Source organism: Lampetra fluviatilis, unplaced genomic scaffold (assembly GCF_964198595.1).
Source record: "Lampetra fluviatilis unplaced genomic scaffold, kcLamFluv1.1 SCAFFOLD_510, whole genome shotgun sequence".
Lineage (NCBI taxonomy): Eukaryota > Metazoa > Chordata > Hyperoartia > Petromyzontiformes > Petromyzontidae > Lampetra > Lampetra fluviatilis.
Genome location: NW_027621826.1, coordinates 42,501 through 52,500, shown reverse-complemented (window position 1 = coordinate 52,500; position 10,000 = coordinate 42,501).

Below are 10,000 nucleotides of genomic sequence, written 5' to 3'. Positions count from 1 at the left end.
ACTCGCTCATTCACGGAAAACTTGGGAAACAAAACCTGCTGACACACACCACTTATGCATCGCATGAAGATTGCCATTGTCCATACACTTGTGCAGGTGCGATGGAAATATTTTCTCGTTTTGGTGTATGCTATATTTTTACAGACAGCTACCGACAAACGGTAGAAATTAGCGGGGATAGGCCTCAGACATTACCCAAAGCTCCGGGAACGTGAGCGACGCAAGACGAATGGGCATTTTAAAGCAGATCTATGGCAGTTACTGACAGTGCCTGGCGTGGGTTACTTGTCTCCGTTGTCGAGAGGGGAAGACGACCCATGTATATGTAAAGGGCGATTTTTTTAGCAACCGTTAAGGCTGTTTTTCCCCTTCACTTGTATCGAGAGGGAAGCAAAGAACATGTATGGCGTGTACGTTTTTTTACGAATTTTCATTAGCAATCTAACGACATGAATTGCGAAGACGTTTTTTGAACAATTGTATTCCTTTCCCAAAACATCGAGTGCTAGTGTATAAAACCGCTAGAGAAAATAAATTGGCAGGCGAAACTTAAAAAGGAGAGACCCATGAACAGCATGGCCAGGCGGCTCACCTCGACGTTTTTCCCCCGAGCAAAGTCCGCCGAGACCCCCTGTATCCCACGGGGATGTACTGGCGTGCACTTAAAGGTTGATGCCGCTCTGTTACTTGGGAAACGAACCACAAGCCAAATCCAGCTAATTTGTGAATGACTTAGCTCTCCTGCTTTCTCGAGAACGTGCTTTTTTCGTCGGATGAAACTTCCACAGGCTTTTCCAGCAGATTTGCACCTGCACTCAAAAAAGTCAAAATTTTTACACATAGACCCCATCAAACGGGAGAAATTGGCCCGGATTGCTCTCATGTGCGTTACGGGGCATCGTTTCTCTCGCGCCGAATTCTCTCGAGCTGGGAAATCGCTCATTTTTGCGTCGCCAAATATCGTACGAACGCCGTGAAACTTCCACAGGCTTTTTCAGCAGATTTGCACGTGCACTCAAAAAAGTCAAAATTTTTACACATAGACCCCATCAAACGGGAGAAATTGGCCCGGATTGCTCTCATGTGCGTTACGGGGCATCGTTTCTCTCGCGCCGAATTCCATCGAGCTGGGAAATCGCTCATTTTTGCGTCGCCAAATATCGTACGAACGCCGTGAAACTTCCACAGGCTTTTTCAGCAGATTTGCACCTGCACTCAAAAAAGTCAAAATTTTTACACATAGACCCCATCAAACGGGAGAAATTGGCCCGGATTGCTCTCATGTGCGTTACGGGGCATCGTTTCTCTCGCGCCGAATTCTCTCGAGCTGGGAAATCGCTCATTTTTGCGTCGCCAAATATCGTACGAACGCCGTGAAACTTCCACAGGCTTTTTCAGCAGATTTGCACGTGCACTCAAAAAAGTCAAAATTTTTACACATAGACCCCATCAAACGGGAGAAATTGGCCCGGATTGCTCTCATGTGCGTTACGGGGCATCGTTTCTGTCGCGCCGAATTCCATCGAGCTGGGAAATCGCTCATTTTTGCGTCGCCAAATATCGTACGAACGCCGTGAAACTTCCACAGGCTTTTTCAGCAGATTTGCACGTGCACTCAAAAAAGTCAAAATTTGTACACATAGACCCCATCAAACGGGAGAAATTGGCCCGGATTGCTCTCATGTGCGTTACGGGGCATCGTTTCTCTCGCGCCGAATTCTCTCGAGCTGGGAAATCGCTCATTTTTGCGTCGCCAAATATCGTACGAACGCCGTGAAACTTCCACAGGCTTTTTCAGCAGATTTGCACGTGCACTCAAAAAAGTCAAAATTTTTACACATAGACCCCATCAAACGGGAGAAATTGGCCCGGATTGCTCTCATGTGCGTTACGGGGCATCGTTTCTGTCGCGCCGAATTCCATCGAGCTGGGAAATCGCTCATTTTTGCGTCGCCAAATATCGTACGAACGCCGTGAAACTTCCACAGGCTTTTCCAGCAGATTTGCACGTGCACTCAAAAAAGTCAAAATTTTTACACATAGACCCCATCAAACGGGAGAAATTGGCCGGGATTGCTCTCATGTGCGTTACGGGGCATCGTTTCTCTCGCGCCGAATTCCATCGAGCTGGGAAATCGCTCATTTTTGCGTCGCCAAATATCGTACGAACGCCGTGAAACTTCCACAGGCTTTTTCAGCAGATTTGCACGTGCACTCAAAAAAGTCAAAATTTGTACACATAGACCCCATCAAACGGGAGAAATTGGCCCGGATTGCTCTCATGTGCGTTACGGGGCATCGTTTCTCTCGCGCCGAATTCTCTCGAGCTGGGAAATCGCTCATTTTTGCGTCGCCAAATATCGTACGAACGCCGTGAAACTTCCACAGGCTTTTTCAGCAGATTTGCACGTGCACTCAAAAAAGTCAAAATTTTTACACATAGACCCCATCAAACGGGAGAAATTGGCCCGGATTGCTCTCATGTGCGTTACGGGGCATCGTTTCTGTCGCGCCGAATTCCATCGAGCTGGGAAATCGCTCATTTTTGCGTCGCCAAATATCGTACGAACGCCGTGAAACTTCCACAGGCTTTTCCAGCAGATTTGCACGTGCACTCAAAAAAGTCAAAATTTTTACACATAGACCCCATCAAACGGGAGAAATTGGCCGGGATTGCTCTCATGTGCGTTACGGGGCATCGTTTCTCTCGCTCCGAATTCCATCGAGCTGGGAAATCGCTCATTTTTGCGTCGCCAAATATCGTACGAACGCCGTGAAACTTCCACAGGCTTTTTCAGCAGATTTGCACGTGCACTCAAAAAAGTCAAAATTTTTACACATAGACCCCATCAAACGGGAGAAATTGGCCGGGATTGCTCTCATGTGCGTTACGGGGCATCGTTTCTCTCGCGCCGAATTCCATCGAGCTGGGAAATCGCTCATTTTTGCGTCGCCAAATATCGTACGAACGCCGTGAAACTTCCACAGGCTTTTCCAGCAGATTGGCACGTGCACTCAAAAAAGTCAAAATTTGTACACATAGACCCCATCAAACGGGAGAAATTGGCCGGGATTGCTCTCATGTGCGTTACGGGGCATCGTTTCTCTCGCTCCGAATTCCATCGAGCTGGGAAATCGCTCATTTTTGCGTCGCCAAATATCGTACGAACGCCGTGAAACTTCCACAGGCTTTTCCAGCAGATTTGCACCTGCACTCAAAAAAGTCAAAATTTTTACACATAGACCCCATCAAACGGGAGAAATTGGCCCGGATTGCTCTCATGTGCGTTACGGGGCATCGTTTCTCTCGCGCCGAATTCTCTCGAGCTGGGAAATCGCTCATTTTTGCGTCGCCAAATATCGTACGAACGCCGTGAAACTTCCACAGGCTTTTTCAGCAGATTTGCACCTGCACTCAAAAAAGTCAAAATTTTTACACATAGACCCCATCAAACGGGAGAAATTGGCCCGGATTGCTCTCATGTGCGTTACGGGGCATCGTTTCTCTCGCGCCGAATTCCATCGAGCTGGGAAATCGCTCATTTTTGCGTCGCCAAATATCGTACGAACGCCGTGAAACTTCCACAGGCTTTTTCAGCAGATTTGCACGTGCACTCAAAAAAGTCAAAATTTTTACACATAGACCCCATCAAACGGGAGAAATTGGCCCGGATTGCTCTCATGTGCGTTACGGGGCATCGTTTCTCTCGCGCCGAATTCTCTCGAGCTGGGAAATCGCTCATTTTTGCGTCGCCAAATATCGTACGAACGCCGTGAAACTTCCACAGGCTTTTTCAGCAGATTTGCACGTGCACTCAAAAAAGTCAAAATTTGTACACATAGACCCCATCAAACGGGAGAAATTGGCCGGGATTGCTCTCATGTGCGTTACGGGGCATCGTTTCTCTCGCTCCGAATTCCATCGAGCTGGGAAATCGCTCATTTTTGCGTCGCCAAATATCGTACGAACGCCGTGAAACTTCCACAGGCTTTTTCAGCAGATTTGCACGTGCACTCAAAAAAGTCAAAATTTTTACACATAGACCCCATCAAACGGGAGAAATTGGCCGGGATTGCTCTCATGTGCGTTACGGGGCATCGTTTCTCTCGCGCCGAATTCCATCGAGCTGGGAAATCGCTCATTTTTGCGTCGCCAAATATCGTACGAACGCCGTGAAACTTCCACAGGCTTTTCCAGCAGATTTGCACGTGCACTCAAAAAAGTCAAAATTTTTACACATAGACCCCATCAAACGGGAGAAATTTGCCCGGATTGCTCTCATGTGCGTTACGGGGCATCGTTTCTCTCGCGCCGAATTCTCTCGAGCTGGGAAATCGCTCATTTTTGCGTCGCCAAATATCGTACGAACGCCGTGAAACTTCCACAGGCTTTTTCAGCAGATTTGCACCTGCACTCCAAAAAGTCAAAATTTTTACACATAGACCCCATCAAACGGGAGAAATTGGCCCGGATTGCTCTCATGTGCGTTACGGGGCATCGTTTCTCTCGCTCCGAATTCCATCGAGCTGGGAAATCGCTCATTTTTGCGTCGCCAAATATCGTACGAACGCCGTGAAACTTCCACAGGCTTTTCCAGCAGATTTGCACCTGCACTCAAAAAAGTCAAAATTTTTACACATAGACCCCATCAAACGGGAGAAATTGGCCCGGATTGCTCTCATGTGCGTTACGGGGCATCGTTTCTCTCGCGCCGAATTCTCTCGAGCTGGGAAATCGCTCATTTTTGCGTCGCCAAATATCGTACGAACGCCGTGAAACTTCCACAGGCTTTTTCAGCAGATTTGCACCTGCACTCAAAAAAGTCAAAATTTTTACACATAGACCCCATCAAACGGGAGAAATTGGCCCGGATTGCTCTCATGTGCGTTACGGGGCATCGTTTCTCTCGCGCCGAATTCCATCGAGCTGGGAAATCGCTCATTTTTGCGTCGCCAAATATCGTACGAACGCCGTGAAACTTCCACAGGCTTTTTCAGCAGATTTGCACGTGCACTCAAAAAAGTCAAAATTTTTACACATAGACCCCATCAAACGGGAGAAATTGGCCCGGATTGCTCTCATGTGCGTTACGGGGCATCGTTTCTCTCGCGCCGAATTCTCTCGAGCTGGGAAATCGCTCATTTTTGCGTCGCCAAATATCGTACGAACGCCGTGAAACTTCCACAGGCTTTTTCAGCAGATTTGCACGTGCACTCAAAAAAGTCAAAATTTGTACACATAGACCCCATCAAACGGGAGAAATTGGCCGGGATTGCTCTCATGTGCGTTACGGGGCATCGTTTCTCTCGCTCCGAATTCCATCGAGCTGGGAAATCGCTCATTTTTGCGTCGCCAAATATCGTACGAACGCCGTGAAACTTCCACAGGCTTTTTCAGCAGATTTGCACGTGCACTCAAAAAAGTCAAAATTTTTACACATAGACCCCATCAAACGGGAGAAATTGGCCGGGATTGCTCTCATGTGCGTTACGGGGCATCGTTTCTCTCGCGCCGAATTCCATCGAGCTGGGAAATCGCTCATTTTTGCGTCGCCAAATATCGTACGAACGCCGTGAAACTTCCACAGGCTTTTCCAGCAGATTTGCACGTGCACTCAAAAAAGTCAAAATTTTTACACATAGACCCCATCAAACGGGAGAAATTGGCCCGGATTGCTCTCATGTGCGTTACGGGGCATCGTTTCTCTCGCGCCGAATTCTCTCGAGCTGGGAAATCGCTCATTTTTGCGTCGCCAAATATCGTACGAACGCCGTGAAACTTCCACAGGCTTTTTCAGCAGATTTGCACCTGCACTCCAAAAAGTCAAAATTTTTACACATAGACCCCATCAAACGGGAGAAATTGGCCCGGATTGCTCTCATGTGCGTTACGGGGCATCGTTTCTCTCGCTCCGAATTCCATCGAGCTTGGAAATCGCTCATTTTTGCGTCGCCAAATATCGTACGAACGCCGTGAAACTTCCACAGGCTTTTCCAGCAGATTTGCACCTGCACTCAAAAAAGTCAAAATTTTTACACATAGACCCCATCAAACGGGAGAAATTGGCCCGGATTGCTCTCATGTGCGTTACGGGGCATCGTTTCTGTCGCGCCGAATTCCATCGAGCTGGGAAATCGCTCATTTTTGCGTCGCCAAATATCGTACGAACGCCGTGAAACTTCCACAGGCTTTTCCAGCAGATTGGCACGTGCACTCAAAAAAGTCAAAATTTGTACACATAGACCCCATCAAACGGGAGAAATTGGCCGGGATTGCTCTCATGTGCGTTACGGGGCATCGTTTCTCTCGCTCCGAATTCCATCGAGCTGGGAAATCGCTCATTTTTGCGTCGCCAAATATCGTACGAACGCCGTGAAACTTCCACAGGCTTTTTCAGCAGATTTGCACGTGCACTCAAAAAAGTCAAAATTTGTACACATAGACCCCATCAAACGGGAGAAATTGGCCCGGATTGCTCTCATGTGCGTTACGGGGCATCGTTTCTCTCGCGCCGAATTCCATCGAGCTGGGAAATCGCTCATTTTTGCGTCGCCAAATATCGTACGAACGCCGTGAAACTTCCACAGGCTTTTCCAGCAGATTTGCACCTGCACTCAAAAAAGTCAAAATTTTTACACATAGACCCCATCAAACGGGAGAAATTGGCCCGGATTGCTCTCATGTGCGTTACGGGGCATCGTTTCTCTCGCGCCGAATTCTCTCGAGCTGGGAAATCGCTCATTTTTGCGTCGCCAAATATCGTACGAACGCCGTGAAACTTCCACAGGCTTTTTCAGCAGATTTGCACCTGCACTCAAAAAAGTCAAAATTTTTACACATAGACCCCATCAAACGGGAGAAATTGGCCCGGATTGCTCTCATGTGCGTTACGGGGCATCGTTTCTCTCGCGCCGAATTCCATCGAGCTGGGAAATCGCTCATTTTTGCGTCGCCAAATATCGTACGAACGCCGTGAAACTTCCACAGGCTTTTTCAGCAGATTTGCACGTGCACTCAAAAAAGTCAAAATTTTTACACATAGACCCCATCAAACGGGAGAAATTGGCCCGGATTGCTCTCATGTGCGTTACGGGGCATCGTTTCTCTCGCGCCGAATTCTCTCGAGCTGGGAAATCGCTCATTTTTGCGTCGCCAAATATCGTACGAACGCCGTGAAACTTCCACAGGCTTTTTCAGCAGATTTGCACGTGCACTCAAAAAAGTCAAAATTTGTACACATAGACCCCATCAAACGGGAGAAATTGGCCGGGATTGCTCTCATGTGCGTTACGGGGCATCGTTTCTCTCGCTCCGAATTCCATCGAGCTGGGAAATCGCTCATTTTTGCGTCGCCAAATATCGTACGAACGCCGTGAAACTTCCACAGGCTTTTTCAGCAGATTTGCACGTGCACTCAAAAAAGTCAAAATTTTTACACATAGACCCCATCAAACGGGAGAAATTGGCCGGGATTGCTCTCATGTGCGTTACGGGGCATCGTTTCTCTCGCGCCGAATTCCATCGAGCTGGGAAATCGCTCATTTTTGCGTCGCCAAATATCGTACGAACGCCGTGAAACTTCCACAGGCTTTTCCAGCAGATTTGCACCTGCACTCAAAAAAGTCAAAATTTTTACACATAGACCCCATCAAACGGGAGAAATTGGCCCGGATTGCTCTCATGTGCGTTACGGGGCATCGTTTCTCTCGCTCCGAATTCCATCGAGCTTGGAAATCGCTCATTTTTGCGTCGCCAAATATCGTACGAACGCCGTGAAACTTCCACAGGCTTTTCCAGCAGATTTGCACCTGCACTCAAAAAAGTCAAAATTTTTACACATAGACCCCATCAAACGGGAGAAATTGGCCCGGATTGCTCTCATGTGCGTTACGGGGCATCGTTTCTCTCGCGCCGAATTCTCTCGAGCTGGGAAATCGCTCATTTTTGCGTCGCCAAATATCGTACGAACGCCGTGAAACTTCCACAGGCTTTTTCAGCAGATTTGCACCTGCACTCAAAAAAGTCAAAATTTGTACACATAGACCCCATCAAACGGGAGAAATTGGCCGGGATTGCTCTCATGTGCGTTACGGGGCATCGTTTCTCTCGCTCCGAATTCCATCGAGCTGGGAAATCGCTCATTTTTGCGTCGCCAAATATCGTACGAACGCCGTGAAACTTCCACAGGCTTTTTCAGCAGATTTGCACGTGCACTCAAAAAAGTCAAAATTTGTACACATAGACCCCATCAAACGGGAGAAATTGGCCGGGATTGCTCTCATGTGCGTTACGGGGCATCGTTTCTCTCGCGCCGAATTCCATCGAGCTGGGAAATCGCTCATTTTTGCGTCGCCAAATATCGTACGAACGCCGTGAAACTTCCACAGGCTTTTCCAGCAGATTTGCACGTGCACTCAAAAAAGTCAAAATTTTTACACATAGACCCCATCAAACGGGAGAAATTGGCCCGGATTGCTCTCATGTGCGTTACGGGGCATCGTTTCTCTCGCGCCGAATTCTCTCGAGCTGGGAAATCGCTCATTTTTGCGTCGCCAAATATCGTACGAACGCCGTGAAACTTCCACAGGCTTTTTCAGCAGATTTGCACCTGCACTCAAAAAAGTCAAAATTTTTACACATAGACCCCATCAAACGGGAGAAATTGGCCCGGATTGCTCTCATGTGCGTTACGGGGCATCGTTTCTCTCGCTCCGAATTCCATCGAGCTTGGAAATCGCTCATTTTTGCGTCGCCAAATATCGTACGAACGCCGTGAAACTTCCACAGGCTTTTCCAGCAGATTTGCACCTGCACTCAAAAAAGTCAAAATTTTTACACATAGACCCCATCAAACGGGAGAAATTGGCCCGGATTGCTCTCATGTGCGTTACGGGGCATCGTTTCTGTCGCGCCGAATTCCATCGAGCTGGGAAATCGCTCATTTTTGCGTCGCCAAATATCGTACGAACGCCGTGAAACTTCCACAGGCTTTTCCAGCAGATTGGCACGTGCACTCAAAAAAGTCAAAATTTGTACACATAGACCCCATCAAACGGGAGAAATTGGCCGGGATTGCTCTCATGTGCGTTACGGGGCATCGTTTCTCTCGCTCCGAATTCCATCGAGCTGGGAAATCGCTCATTTTTGCGTCGCCAAATATCGTACGAACGCCGTGAAACTTCCACAGGCTTTTTCAGCAGATTTGCACGTGCACTCAAAAAAGTCAAAATTTGTACACATAGACCCCATCAAACGGGAGAAATTGGCCGGGATTGCTCTCATGTGCGTTACGGGGCATCGTTTCTCTCGCGCCGAATTCCATCGAGCTGGGAAATCGCTCATTTTTGCGTCGCCAAATATCGTACGAACGCCGTGAAACTTCCACAGGCTTTTTCAGCAGATTTGCACGTGCACTCAAAAAAGTCAAAATTTTTACACATAGACCCCATCAAACGGGAGAAATTGGCCCGGATTGCTCTCATGTGCGTTACGGGGCATCGTTTCTCTCGCTCCGAATTCCATCGAGCTTGGAAATCGCTCATTTTTGCGTCGCCAAATATCGTACGAACGCCGTGAAACTTCCACAGGCTTTTCCAGCAGATTTGCACCTGCACTCAAAAAAGTCAAAATTTTTACACATAGACCCCATCAAACGGGAGAAATTGGCCCGGATTGCTCTCATGTGCGTTACGGGGCATCGTTTCTCTCGCGCCGAATTCTCTCGAGCTGGGAAATCGCTCATTTTTGCGTCGCCAAATATCGTACGAACGCCGTGAAACTTCCACAGGCTTTTTCAGCAGATTTGCACCTGCACTCAAAAAAGTCAAAATTTGTACACATAGACCCCATCAAACGGGAGAAATTGGCCGGGATTGCTCTCATGTGCGTTACGGGGCATCGTTTCTCTCGCTCCGAATTCCATCGAGCTGGGAAATCGCTCATTTTTGCGTCGCCAAATATCGTACGAACGCCGTGAAACTTCCACAGGCTTTTTCAGCA